At 35.0% G+C, this 15,427-nt stretch overlaps 1 protein-coding gene across 1 annotated transcript in view; it reads right to left on the bottom strand.

Annotated features, from left to right (window-relative positions):
- Tecrl (trans-2,3-enoyl-CoA reductase like) overlaps positions 1-15,427 on the bottom strand; it is a 67,988-nt gene that overhangs the window by 38,527 nt on the left and 14,034 nt on the right. The window lies entirely within an intron of this gene.

Below are 15,427 nucleotides of genomic sequence, written 5' to 3' on the forward strand. Positions count from 1 at the left end.
TGAAGAGTCTGCATGAGACCAAAGCAAAGGTGCAGATTAATCCCATTGACAGAACAATATCAAAATGTCCCGTTATAAACTCTATCCTGTGGATATTTTTGATAACTCTAGTGGAGATTTATAATGAAAAGGAGCAAGATAAGCAGGGTAAATTACAAAATGTAAGTTTTGAAGAGAAAAAGAGCACCAGTATGTAGAATGGAGCTGCATCCTTTGTCCAAGGAGAGCAAAAGATAAAGAAATATAATAAAGCGGGCAGTGACCTCAGAGAAGGATCCCACTCAGCTAAGTTTCCAACTTCTGAAAAGTAAAGAAAGAAAGGTTTATAGACAGTTATGGTAGGGCAAACCATTAGTCTCTCCACTGGGAAGGTAGATGCTGGCAGATTTCTGAGTTTCAGGCCAACCTGTTCTGCAGAATAAGTTCAGGACAGCCATGCTTAGGCAACCAGGGAGACAAAGCTCATGAAGATGTACTTGAACAAGGAGGCTCTGTTCCAGCTCCAGTAAAAAGCAGAATTTGGCAGATTTAGCCAAATGGCTATGGTTTTAAAGTTGAAGATAGAAGAAACATATTATGGAATTTATCCCCATGCCTAAAGAAAGATGTTTAGGCCGGGCATATGACAGGAGTTTTCCTTATTGGAGGCCAAGTAGAGAAGCCATTGGGGGAAGCTATGAAACGAAGCTTGAGGAACCCAAAATGTTAGAGATGCCAGAGTTGTGGGATATCTGCCAAAGAAAGCTTGCAACAGGAAGTGGAAACAGCCCAAGAGAATGAAGGACATTGTAATCAACAAAGTTGAAAAAAGTTGGGTATCTGAAGAGCATTTGCACATGAGACATGAAGATAAAGAGTTTGGAGTTCACCCAGCTGGTTTTCAGTCTTGCTTTGGTACAGTATTTCCTCACTATGTTCCCTTTCCTATATTTTGTAATGGTAATGCATTTCCTGTGCTATTACATGTTAGAAGCATGAGATCTGTTTTTTTTTTAAATAGGGGATTAGAATTTGATTATATGAATCTTAGAAAAGACTTTGAACTTTGGATATTTAAACATTGTTGATACTGTGATAGCTTTTGGGAACTTTTGAAGTTGGACTAAATACATTTTTCATAATGATATTCTTATAAGTTTATGGGGGCCAGGCATTGGAATGTGGTCATTTCAATGTAATTGGCCCCTATAATCTCTTAGGGAGTGTCACTATTAAGAGCTGTGGCTTTGTTGAAGTGTGTTTAGCTTTTGTTGTAGAAAGTAAGCCACTGTGGGGCTGGTCTTTGAAATTTTCTGTGCTCATATTTTGCATTATGATATTGTTACAAGTTTATGGGGGCCAGGCAGTGGAATGTGGTTGTTTAAATGTAATTGGCCCTGGTAATCTCATAGGGAGTGGCACTATTAGGAGCTGTGGCTTTGTTAAAATGTGTTCAGTCTTTGTTGGAGAAAGTGTGCCACTATGGGGCTTTTTGAAGTTTCCTATGCTCAGGATACTGCCCAGTATCTCAGTGTTCCTTCTGTTGCCTACAAGATATAGGACTCACTCACAGCTCAGTATCACATCTGTCTTCCCACCACCATGTTCCTTGCCTTGATGATAGTGGACTGAACCTATGAACTGTAAGCAAGTCACTCAGTTAAATGTTTTCCTTATAGGGGTTGCAGTGGTCATGGCATCTATTCACAGCAATATAAAACCCTAACTAAGACAGAGGGTGAGAGACTTTGCTTTAATTTCAAAGAATAGAGTCATTTCCTAGCACCCATGTCAAGTAGCTCAGAAACTATAGCTTCAAGGAATCCAACACTCCCTACTTCTGTCAGCACACAGTCACACACATGAAAATACACACAAAAAATGAAAAATAAACTTTGAAATATTATAAATATTAACAGCAGACTAAAACATGCAGGATGGTATAAATAGAAACACGGCATCCAGAAGTACACAAATATAACCCTTGCTGCAAAGATAATTTACTTGTTCTAGTTCATCTCTTTTGCTGAGAATAGTTATGAAAGTGTGAAGTGATCAGTATATCAGATATTTTCCAGAGAGAAATTAAACCAAGGATGAATGGCAAAGACAAGGTTTAGGTTAAGGACATCTAAGAAGCTTAGCCTAACAAGAAGAGTCTTTGGTTTCCTCTTTGCATTTGGGTGAGATTGCTCAGAACCGACAATCGGCATAAAGGTTTGCTTAAAGCACATAAATATAAACTTTTATTACTAGTCAAGTTGAAGACCTTAGGAGAAAAGGATGGCTTTATCCAGGCTGGAGAATACCAGTAAAATACGTATGTTGTTCTATGAATGTAGAAACTATGAAAGGAAACTTCATTTTCATTGCAATTACCTATTATTGTTAGTTGATACTCTGTCTATTTTGATTCTGAATTGTTTACTTTGTCAGCATTAAAATTTTAAAATATTGTTATATATAAATTGTTATATATATGTATATATAACATTATATATATGGATATATATATATATATATATATATATATATATATATAATGAATGTGTACATATTCACAAACTGTTTCTTTAATGACTATCTTGGCATATTTTTTCAAGATTTCAAAACCTATAAACAATACATCAACAAAGCATGTGCTTCCTTTTACTTTGTGGGTCTGTGATTTCAACACTTTGTATTTCCACAGTGTATCACATACATAACTAAATCTTCTCTGTTCTTTGCATTTTCCTGGTTGATTTTGTCTGCACATATTCTTCCAATTTATAGCTCACTACTTTGCAAAGTCTTTAAATGACTTATCTCATCTTTGATTTTAAAAACTAATCTTTATGTTCAACAAATGAACTAAGACATGAAAGAAAATAATAACATCAACAAAAAATTTGAGCAAATAAAGTGCTGTACATGGGTAATTCCATAAAATTAAAGAATAGCTATGCAATTTGATAATGGAAGATGGTATTAATATTAGTTATGATCATTGTAGAGGACAAATAGATTTTTAACAATAGTACACAATGTGGAAATTACTCTTCTCTCTTTAACTATTAATTCCATGACTAATTTATGAAGAGCATCAAAATATTGATGGAGCTTGTATTTTAAAATATTTTATTAGAAAGCTGTATAGTTTTACCAAGTCTTATTTTCTTATTTTTTTTATTTATAATGACAAACAAGCCTGCTTTTCTACAGCAAAAAAAACCATTTCAATACAAAGTTTTTATTTTCACACAATAAACTTGCTACACAGAAATCACAGGCTATAAAGAAAGAACAGTGGTGAGAATGTATTTTGTATATTGTATTAATGCAGTTATGCAGTATTTTATGAACTAGTACCATAAGGACATCAGTTTTGGCATTTTCTCATCAAAACTATCATAATACATTACCTGAAATTTCTTCTTGATGTGCTGCAAACCTGGCCTTTGTGTTCACTTTGCTGAGTTAATTCTTTCATTTATTTGGAATGGTTCATTTATTATACTCTTTTATGATAACTAAACACATCATGTACTCATGGCAAATCACTTTCTTGTGGTCTTGAAAATACCACAGACATAGTGAAGTAATCAAGCCAAAATGGAATCCAGGATTCCAGGGAGACATTCCGAGTTTTAGTAGCATATGAGGTACATTGTTTATGAATTTTTGAGAAAGAAAACATTTAGTCTCCCCCAACAACAACTAAAATCATTTCATGCAAAACAGCATCAACAAAAGAGGATGAATTTTGTTGAACAAAATAAAAAGTGTAATGGCTGTGAAATGCTGCTATTACAGTGCTCAAGTCAGAAAGAGGATAGCATAACACCACATAATCAATATTGAGGAGCAATGTTTCTGCAGGAAAATGGGGACATTGCCTGAATAAGGACAAAGAATAAAACAATATAACAGTATAAATAATTCTCTGAATTATAAAATAGGATGAGTTTTTAAATGAAAAAACATAAAACAACTCCAAATATCAAATATCTTTCAAGGATTTTCAGAAATTATCCTCTAATTTTCACTATGGTAGAGCCCTCTTTCTAAAATTTTGTGCTACATAAAATTTGCCTGACATCACATTTTCTTTTCTTCTTTGTTTCTGTCTTTTTTGGGGGGTTTTCGAGACAGGGTTTCTCTGTGTAGCTATGGAGCCTTTCCTGGATGTCTCTCTGGAGACCAGGCCGGCCTCCAACTCACAGAGATCCTCCTGCCTCTGCCTCCCTAGTGTTGGCATTAAAGGCATTCGCCACCAATGCCCGGCTTCACATTTTCATAAACAAGACTTTCTCCCCATGGTTACTATTATACTTTATATTATCTCACTAATTAATAATTTTAATCCTTATTTCTCAACTAGTCTTCTCTATGAATTATAAGATAACTGTAGAGTGGCTTGATTGACTTGGGTGCTCAAAGAAAGCAGACTGGTCCATAAGGACCCATAAGGAACAAGCAAGCAAGGAATGCTCTTAGAGGCTTCTAAATCAGTTTGTCCAGGTTCCTCCCTTGAGTTCTTGATGTAATTCCCCCAGAAAATGGACTCTCATCTGGAGAAATAAACCTTTCCTATCATACTCAAGTTGGCTTTTTTTTTTTTTTTTGGCAGTACACACCCAAAATCAGACTACTACAAGAGAACTAGCTAGCTGTGTAGCCTATATTGGGTTCAAACTCACAAACATGCGTCTGCCAGCTCTCCCAAAGACTGCAAGGTATTTGGGACCAAGCCCAGTAACAATTTTGTATAAGTGGTGTTGAGGAATAAAGCCAGAGCTTCCAGAATGCAGTTATTTTTACCTTCATCCTGTTTTGTTTCCTATCATAAGCTGCTTTACTTGCCAATGAAGATGCTTAATGTCCATTTCTCTTTACCACTGTAATATGTCTAAACTCCATGAGAACAAGTTCTAATTATGACTTGATCCTGATTACGTGTAGTGTACAGTGATTAAAAGTTCACACACACACAAACATGAACACACACAAACATATATAATTCAATTAACTTTTCAGGAAATCATGTCTTTAACGACAAAGATATTTTATGTGCTTTATAGACCAATGAAAGTATATTTCCTTTTCACAAATGACTCAGTAATTATGGTTCTAGTTGCTTACAGAACTTGCTCTGATGATTGTTGCTAAAAAAAGGTTATCAAGAGATTTTCATTAACCATAATATTTATAGATGTATAGAAAAAAGAAAAGTGAACAGACTGCCATGACTTAAAAGAATATGTTATACTTCCACTTCAAAGTGTTTCAGAGATTTATTTTTCTAATTTAGGGGTAAAAACTTAGAAGAAAAAATTTGTGTTATCCTTTGACACTCATTTGAGAGAGGAAATACACCATATCTGGACACAGTGTGCTATAAATAAGCTTTTGTCCTTTGTATGAGTAAAATGAAATGCAAATCCACTAGGGGGTCTTCTTTATTGATAGCTATGACTAAGATGAAAGCAACAGTCAAAAAGATCTAGAAAATTTTAAATAGGGCAACAAATTAGAGTCAACAGCCTACCTGTACATAGCCATTTACATCTATACATAATTTATAGTTATATGTCAGAGGTTTACATTATACTTTTATACATAATTTATAGTTATACGTCAGAGTCATATATATATATATATATATATATGGTTTTACAGATGATGCCTCGTTCTAATTCTGATATAAGAATTTGAAAACTGAAACAACTACTTGTTCAATGTGAGAAATTCTGTACTCATAATTCAATGTATAACATTTTGTATCAATTAGAACATCCACACCCCACAAAATTCAGTCATGGTGAGGCATATTTGCAATCTTATCACTTGAGAGTTAGTCAGGAGGATCAAGAGTTCAAATCACCCTCATCCACATAGACAGTTGAAGTCCAACTTGGAATAAGGAAAACCCATATCAACCAACACACACACACACACACACACACACACACACACACACACACACACACACACACACACACACACACACACCCTATACACCCTAGCAAGGGGAAAACCAGGAAAAAGAGTTCTGATGGGGTAAAAGCCTGAGATAAAAGACTGCATATTTCCCTACCAGTTGATTACAGTGAAAAATGTGCTCACAGTTTCAACTTTATGTTAGTTGCATCTGTTACTTTAAACCTAATGACTTTGAGGTTTGAATAAAGATAAAAAACACTAATACAAACAGCTCTGAGCAAAGAGCAATTATTCTGAGAGGCATGAGAAATCAAAAGGCAGGAACATTGAAACTCCAAAACACCCACAAAGGAATTTAACTTCATGTTTTCATTGTTTTGAAAATTAGCTGTTGATATTTCCTACATGAAATCAATGTGCAACAGGCAATATTTAATTGGGTGAGATGAAGGTTGGCTGAACCCAGCAAACATTAAGTGACACTAATAAAGACTACAATGATTCTCTAAGTAACCAGTAAATCCCCGATGAGAGCTTTGCAAGTTGAAAAAAGGAAAGTAGGGCTCAGGCTTGTGTAAGTTGGCAAAATTTACACTTGCAGAGGATCACATGGAACAGAAGGGCAGAGGAGAGGCAACTTTTCTCTCTGCTCTAGCTAGCAGAACAGTCTTGGTTTTCAGGCTGTGCATGTTTGTTCTTGACTTTTGAAGGATTCATGTAGTAATACAGCCATTGACATTGATGGTCTCAGTTCTTTTCCTTTAGCCTTTCCAATCTAATTTTGCAGGGGGAAGGTGACAGAGGATAAAATTTTCCAAATTCTATAATAACCTGAACAAATCCCTTTATATCAATCCAATTCCTTGTCAATCTGTCTGTCTTGCTCTTTCTTAACACTTATATTGATATCTTCATGTACCACTGGTTATATGGAAAAGTAAGACTAATATATACATTATGTGACTAAGCTGCCAGACTCTAGTGGCAGGGAAGTAATTGCAAGTTGTGGAAATATTATCAAAGCTTCTGGAAGGGTCTGATGAAGCTTATATTAATTGAGACCATTGCTAAGGTAGATAAACTTCAACTTCCATTCATTTTCTTCTCAAATTCAATGTCATTCTTTAATAAGAATCACTGACTCAGAAGACAACACATTTATACTTCACAATTTCTTCGCTGATATGAAATGGTCAGTGCTCTACGTAGTTAATGATGTCGTAGAAGTGCTCCCCATGCTACCTCCAAACTTAAAGCTTCCGTGTGGATTCCCTGACTTGGTAAATTTGAACATTTGCAGGATATTATCTATTTTCACCGCACTTTCAATATAACCCCATGTAAAGGGTCTCTACAGACAGAAGCTTCTCATCAGTTTTCTATATATTAAGTGTCTTTGTATAACAACACTTGCTTCTTTTACCCAATCACTCTCCAGGCAGAATAACAGCCAACTAATCTCAAACTACTTCCCCTATGTTTTTTGGGGGAGCTATCTCTTATTAACAGATTCTTGTGCTTTGGAAACTTATATGGACTTGAATCTGCTTCTGCCTTTCCCACTCAGTTTCTACCTGGAGTATATTCTTTGACACTCAGTCAGGTGTAAAATATCTTTCAAGCTCACCATAAGAAAAGGCATATAGGTTCATGCATAAGTCTTGACAAATGTGCCTTGTGAAAGTCTTCAAAAACCTCTTGTTTAGAAAGATGTTACTGCCATTCTTTCCCTCAATGCTACAGAGAGGGCAGAGCAGCATTCTACAATGTCCTGGGATTGAACAGGAAACTGTCATGCACATCAAATCACTCACACATTTACAAATAGCACTTGTTGCTATCCTTGAAGGCCACTGAGCCTTTCCTAGATTTCATAAGCTACAGAGTATGTCCAGATACTTTAACACCTATATTCAGGAGCATTGCAGAACAATGGCAGAGCAAGTCCACAAAATGCACTTTCTTCTGATTTTTCTACCACAATTCTTTTGATATTGTAGAATCATATCAACAGATAAGTTAGAATGTGTTTTTGGCACATTTCACACATAATTGCAACAGTACTTTTTGATCATTGTCATATTGCTCTACCCTGAATCTAGTCATGTATTTTCACTTTAAGATTACTCTAAAAGGTTTAACACACACTATGGCATCATTCTCCCTACCGAAGTGGATTTATCACTGCCTTCCTACTTCAAAAAATTCTGTTTCAGTCATCTATGAGAGCACTTTTCTCTGTTTAGTTGTAAGCAACACCGGGTAATAAAACTATCAAGGAGGTTAGAGTTCTTACAATGAAAATTTTAGATCTGAATAAAAAACACTGTAGGTACTAAAGATATTATATGATAGGGAAACCTCTCATAATCCTGGATTATGAGGGTCAATGTTGTAAAAACATTAAACTTCTAAAGTAAAACTATAGAGTCAATGCGATCTTCATAAAATTCCAGTGACACCATTCACAGACATACAAAATCAGTCATACACACACACACACACACACACACATACACACACACACACACACACAGTGAGAAAGAAACAGAGAGAGAGACAGAGAACTATGTATATGCCAACAATTCTAGGAAGAATGAAATAGCTAAGGATATCTTATTACCTGACTTGAAAAACAACCACAGGATCATAGTGATCAGGATATCACGGTTTTGACATAAAACAGATTTTTAAACTAATGGAATATAATACAAGGCTCAGAGATTAATTTTTTCAGTGATAGAAACGTAAGCTTTGACAAGGTGTCAGATTATGTATTTGGAAACTTCAAATCCTTTCAGGTAGTTGTGCCAGCAACAAATATAATATATATATATATATATATATATATATATATATATATTCAAAAGGTTAAAATTAGATCCACTTCTCTCATTGTACACAAAATATCATTTCAAACTGGATAAGAGAACTTAATTTACAGCCAGAATTGATACAACCTCTAAACAAAGCATAGAGGAAACAATTTGAGACCAAGTTGTAAGCAAAAACCAAATATGAAGAGAATCAGAATGTCAAAGGATATGACTCAAAAATTTGGCAAAGTGGAATACATGAAATAAAACTTCTTTATGGAAAAGAAGCCATCAACAGCATAAGCCAACAGCCCATAGAATGGACAAAAAACATTGCCTTGAAAGAGGAAATACCCGTGTTACTTGAAGAACTAAATATATTAATCACAAAAAACAATGCTTCAAAACAACAAATGAACCAATAAGAAAATAGGCAGCTGTCAGAAAAGAATGAAATTTTATAATTTACAAAAAATGTAATAACACAGCTAGGAGTGGTTTTAATATAGTACTCAGGAGGTAGAAAAACGTGCCACCAACTTAAAACCAAGCATTCCAATGTCCAAGCATGAGAAGGATATTTCCCACTTAAACGATTACAGTAACAAGAAGGAGGAGGAGGAGGAGGAGAAGGAGCAGGAGGAGGAGGAGGAGGAAGAGGGGGAGGAGGAGGAGGAGGAAGAGGGGGAGGAGGAGGAGGAAAAGAAGACTATTAATGCCGTAACCAATCTGCTCACAGGGAAAGGGCAGTTAAGGCACCCCCGACACACACACACACCCATTGCTTAGATTCTTAACTCAAATCATCCCTTTGGATACCTGGGAATTCCTCTTGTGTCAGGTTTCTCATAAATCACATAATGGCTCCCTTTATCAAGGTATCTCTTTCCTTTCTCTCCTTGTCTCTCCTTCCCCCAACTCTAACTTCCTGATCCCTCATGTTCTCCTCCCCCAAGCCCTCACCAACTCTGTGGAGTGGGTAGGGGTGGAGTGGGGAGAAGATGGGGAGAACAGGACAGGAGGAGAGGCAACTGGGATTGGTATATAAAATAAATTTGTTTTAAAAAGAAAAAGTACTTTATGTCCTCTCTTATATGTGATTACTAGTTTATAACTGTTAAACCTCTACATCCAGTTGTGAAAAAAAAGACACAGGTCTGTATGACTAGGGACTTGAGGAAAACAACAGGACCATGTGAAATCAAGAATACTGGGTAAGATTAGTTCACTGGGGAAAAAGCGCTGGTAGTAATGGCTGAGTATATGTAGAATAAGATATGAAACTCCCATGAAACACATTAAAAACCCATATTGAGAAACAATATAAATAGTAACAAAATCCATTACAAAACTATAGAAGTTGAATTAGAGATCATAACAATCAACAATAGTAGGTGGTATTTATTTTATATTTTACAATTATAATTTTATATTTTATAATTAAGTGTACAATGAGTTATAGACAATTTAAAGGAAAAACAATGTATCCTGTCATTATTTTCTGATTTAAAAATGTCCAATCTAAAAAACACCTGGTGATATAGTAGTGGTGCTATTTGAATATTTTATTATTTAAAAGATATTGAGGAGACAAAATAATAGAAATGCAGGTATCTGTTTTCTAATCATAAAGTATTTGTATATAGCAGCATGCAGAGCAAAACCTAAACCCTCCCCCACATAATGTGACAGACTTTGATGATCTCAAGTGGAAGGCCTCACTATCCTTGGGGAGTGGACATGGGATGGGTTGGGAGGGTTGGGGGGGCATGGGAGGATGGGAGGGAGAGGGAATGGGGAGATTGATGTGTAAAATAAAGTTGTTTCTAAAATAAAATTAAAATCAAAGTGACTTACAGATGCAATGAAAATATGTTTCTGCATAATCATTCACATATTGGTTTGACTAGTAGTATTAGAAGAGATGTTTAATTCAATATATAGAAAAGACTGGGTGCAGTAGTATGATGTGAGTTTGAGAAATGCCAAGCAACAAATACAATTTCTGAGCATTTATCCTGCGTCATCAAACAGGGTTTAAGGTGATTATTCCTTACAGCCCCCAGAAAAAGAAATGTACTGGGTTATTTCAATTTTCTTTTTGGGTTAGAGGCAAAGTAGCAAAGACAAGTCTCCAAGACATGAAATAGAAGGGATTGTAAGCCGCATTACTCTTTTGTATGGAAATGATGCAAGAGCCATAGACATTAAGGCTGAAAAGTATAGGATAAATACATCTTTAAAAAATGTTCTCATTAATATGAAAATGTAATTCAAAACTTAGCCAATTATAAATGTAATGATTCTTTTCTTCCTGCTATAATTTCTTTACTGACACATTCTGCTTTCCCAGCAACTGCAATATCAAAATACGAGGTTGTCTCTCAGTCACAGTCATCTCTGAGGATCCAGACTGCAACCACCAATTGTCAGGTTTCTTCATATTTCTGATTACATCCTGCTTACAGTCATCCAAATCTTTCAACTCTAATAGTTACAGAAAATACTTATATAGCAATTACATGGCCTAGAAACAAGTCAACTACAATTTACAATTTATAAGAATTCTTATAAGAAAAATATATTTAATAGTTGCTATGTCAAAAGTTGTTTTAAATACATTATACATATTTACATTTTGGATGCTGATTTTATTTTAAAGAAAACTATTTTCACTTTAGGATATTGGAAGCATATGACTTTTCTTCACATATTACCTTTAAATAATCAAATTCTACATACTTCCAGTTAGGACTAAATATTCAGAGGTATTTCTTTTGTAAAAATGGCATACATTTTATTAATTTTTAAAGTTATTACTAACTCTACCTTGAAGGAAATTCCAGAGAAGAAACTTTTGTTCAGCAAAAGCTGTTATAACATCAATGCTTTGTAGAGATAAGTGTTCAGAAGCAGTTCTTTAATATTTTATAAGCTATCCAATTTGGGAGATTATCACTGTTTTCAAAATATGTCTGGAAATTTAAATTATAATGGATAAATTAATGGGGATTGCTTTCCTCATGCATTTTGATGCGAGCATTATTTTTGAGACTATATACTCAAAATTATAGCAACAAAATGCATATAAAACAAGAATTTGAAAGTAAAAATCACTTCTGAGTAGATTTCAACTTTATGAAGTCTATTACTCCTGATACAATAAAACCTTAACCCTCTTCCCCTCTTCTGTGTAGATCAGAAACTTTATGGAAACTTTATAAAATCTGCTTTTTCTCCTTTTTTGCTCTTGGTAACTCAGAAAGAGTAATATGAGTAAGAATTTTTGATGGTCTTTTAATGTTCTTTTTCAGTTAAGGGGGGAAAAAGTATGCTAAAAGGAAATCAACCATTTAAATTAAATTTGATGCAGGAAAATTTGTACATAAGAAAAAATAGTGAACACCCTTATTCTTAATTCAGTAGAAGAAAACATTCTAACATTGCTTACTTTCAAATCACATGTATTTATTTCCAACTCAGAAGTTGTCAAACTTGTTCTCAAATGCAAATACAAGCATTAAACCTTAAAAGCAAATCTAAGCCATTCAACGTATTATAATTCTGCAGGAAGAACTCAGCCACTTATTTAGAAGAGTATGTAAATTTTCCAGAGCCTAGATAGTATTGCATGAAATATCCGTTCAGTGGCCAGAATGAAGGCTCAGCTGGTAAAGGCACTTGCAGCTTGCAGCTAAACCTGATGGTTTAATACTCATGACTCATATACTGCAAAAAGAAAGCCAACTCACAAAACTTGCCCTCTAACCTCCACTGTCACACCACGGCACACATGTGCACATACAAATATACATAAACATACACACAAAATAAACAAATACATAATTGTGATTCAAAAGTCCACTTAGAACAAGCATGAACAGGGACTGTGCTGAGCATCATAAATTGTCTAAAGGAAGGCCAGGTGGTAGTGGTACACATCTCAATACTAGCAGAGGCAGGTGAATCTCTGAGTTCAAGGCCAGCCTGGTCTACAAAGGTAGTTCCACGACAGCCAGAGCTGCACAGAGAAACCCTGTCTTGCAATAGCAATAAACAAACAAAACAAAACACCCCCAAAAAAGGTGTAATCAAGAATTTAGAGCATGCTAAATATATCAGACTTTTCTTTCTGGAAATGAAAAGATTTTCTTAAAATGCATTTCTGTCTATAATTACTTTGTAAGCAAAAACAAAGCAGAGGAGAAATAGAAAATTTTCTAGTGCATTTGTAATTGTCAGTCCATTAGAAAAGAATAAAGTACTCAGAAGTTATTTACTAGGGCTTGCTTATTAGCTGGCTACAGAAAGACCTGATTATTCGTTATTTGGTGATAGAATGCCACAAACAGCTGAGAAATATCATGCCAGCCTCTGAATGTTTCTGTTTTAGGAAAAAATGTCTGTCCAGTTGACACAGAGAATCAAAACAAATGTTCCAGTGTTTGCGTTTTAATTTTAGAAAGACATCTCCACACCAGAAATGTATAATGTTACCATTTTTGTCTTTGAGCATTCAAAGGATGTGTGAAGACCTTAAGAATAAAAATCTAAAAGCAATTGACTATCTGAAAAACAATTAGGAATGACATTTTCATAAAGTGTATTTTATTTTCTTAGATGTGCTCAAACGTGTCAGTTCTCTCATAAGCACAAACCGAGCACCAAGCCCACCTATATATTTATTCACAGACTGTAGTATCAGAGAAAAAAATTTCAGTTTTCTGTGTTGCTTATGTCAAGGACAAATGACAGCATGATCTCCAGAAGTATAATTTGTTTCAGCAATTTTGTTTGGAAAGCACAAGTTGTTATAGATTGAACTTATGTTTTTAAATAACCAGGCCTAAACATGGGAGAAATAACGATGAATAATGCATGACCTTTTGTTTCAGAAGCTGAAATCTGTGTGTGAGGAATGTGAATAAATGAAGACATGATAGCCCGGTAATGTAGGGAGCATTGGGAGAGTACTGATTACTTACTACACTGCTACTGAAAAAGCAAGGGAGAGGAAAACTAACATAGAGTATGAGAACAGCATTGGGTCATCTGTACCACACACACATGCACATATGCACATGCATGCACACACACATGTGTACACACACACACACACACACACACACATGAAAAAAAAAGAAAAGAAAACATGATGACAGTGCTGGAAAGAAAAGGGGAATGAACAGTATATAAGAATAGATAAGGAAGTGAGAAGATACACCTATCTTTTATAAAGTTGGGATTTATACTTGCCAGATGGGAAGCAGTGAGAAGAAATAGGGCAAGCAAAAGGCTCAAAATTAGTAAATATTTTGTAAATTTGAATTGGAGAGATAATTGTTTGTTTTGATTCACAGTATCAAGTGTGACTAGTTGAATTTAATTCCTAATTAAGCAGGAATTAAATGAAAGATTAACAGTAATCTTAAAATTGAGCATGCGAAACAGATCTTGCTACAATATACTAAGATTGCATATAAAGTACCTCTTAAATTTCATGTTTCAATTATTTAGAGTCATAGTAAGTTTTATATCCCTAAACTGCAGAGTCCACAGAGACAAAAATAAGGAACGAGAAAATAAAATCCCGAAGATGAAAAAGAAAGCAGCAATTTTAAAATTAGGCAGGTAGTTAACCAATTCCATAAACATCATCAATCACCATCAAGGAAAGATAAATCAGAATTTTACCTAGGTTCATTCCCACTCTCAGTAAAATGAAGTTCACCAAGAAAACAAAATGCTGCCATTATAAGAAGAAAACAAAATTTTATGTCCTTTTTATGTTCTATTGGTTGCATTATGACATGGTACAAGCACTGTAGGTTGAAATCCTGATTAGAGGTACTGCTGACCATGCCTGCTTGGGCATATTCAGAGTTACATAAGAAGGGTTTAAGAAGGAGGGAGGCATGCTAGTGGCTCTCTCTGGCTCGGCTGACTAGGAAGCATTTATGGGTCCATACTGCTCATGTGCAAACCTGGTCACTGGCTGCCTTGTGTGAGTACTTTTCCCCAGTAAACTAACATTTATCAATCTATCTCTGACTCCACTTTGTAAACTTCTATAAGGCATAGTGAAAATCAACATGATATATATATCATGCTGATTAGAGAGAGAGAGAGAGAGAGTGAGAGAGAGAGAGAGAGAACAACATTCATAACACCCTGGTACACCACTTATAGGTACTTTCTCCAACAAGAGACACCTCCATACTCACATTTATTGTGATACTATTCACCAGAGCCAAGTAATGGAATTGATAAAGGTTCCCATTGACCAATCCACCAATGAAGGAAATGTTGTATGTACACACTGAAATTTTACTTCACAAAAGATAATACAATATTTGTAGAAAATGAATGTAATTAAGGATTAAGATATTCATGAAATAAATAATCCCACAAACACAAATATCATGTGTTCTCTCTAATATGTGTTTATATGCCTTATAAGGTATGTGTGTGTGTATGTCTGTGCATGTATGTGTGTGAGAGAGAGAGAGGGAGGGAGGGAGGGAAGAAACTAAAAGACTGTATGTAGTCAGACTTCATTTGGGACTGTCAGCTCCCCAATAAAGACATGGACACTCAATATAAATTATGAAATCATCACCTTTATATTAGGCTTGCTCCAAACTATCCCTTACAACTTAAATTAACCTGTTTCTATTAATCCATGTTCTGCCACATGGCTATTTACC

Source organism: Cricetulus griseus (assembly GCF_003668045.3).
Source record: "Cricetulus griseus strain 17A/GY chromosome 1 unlocalized genomic scaffold, alternate assembly CriGri-PICRH-1.0 chr1_1, whole genome shotgun sequence".
NCBI classification, from domain to species: domain Eukaryota; kingdom Metazoa; phylum Chordata; class Mammalia; order Rodentia; family Cricetidae; genus Cricetulus; species Cricetulus griseus.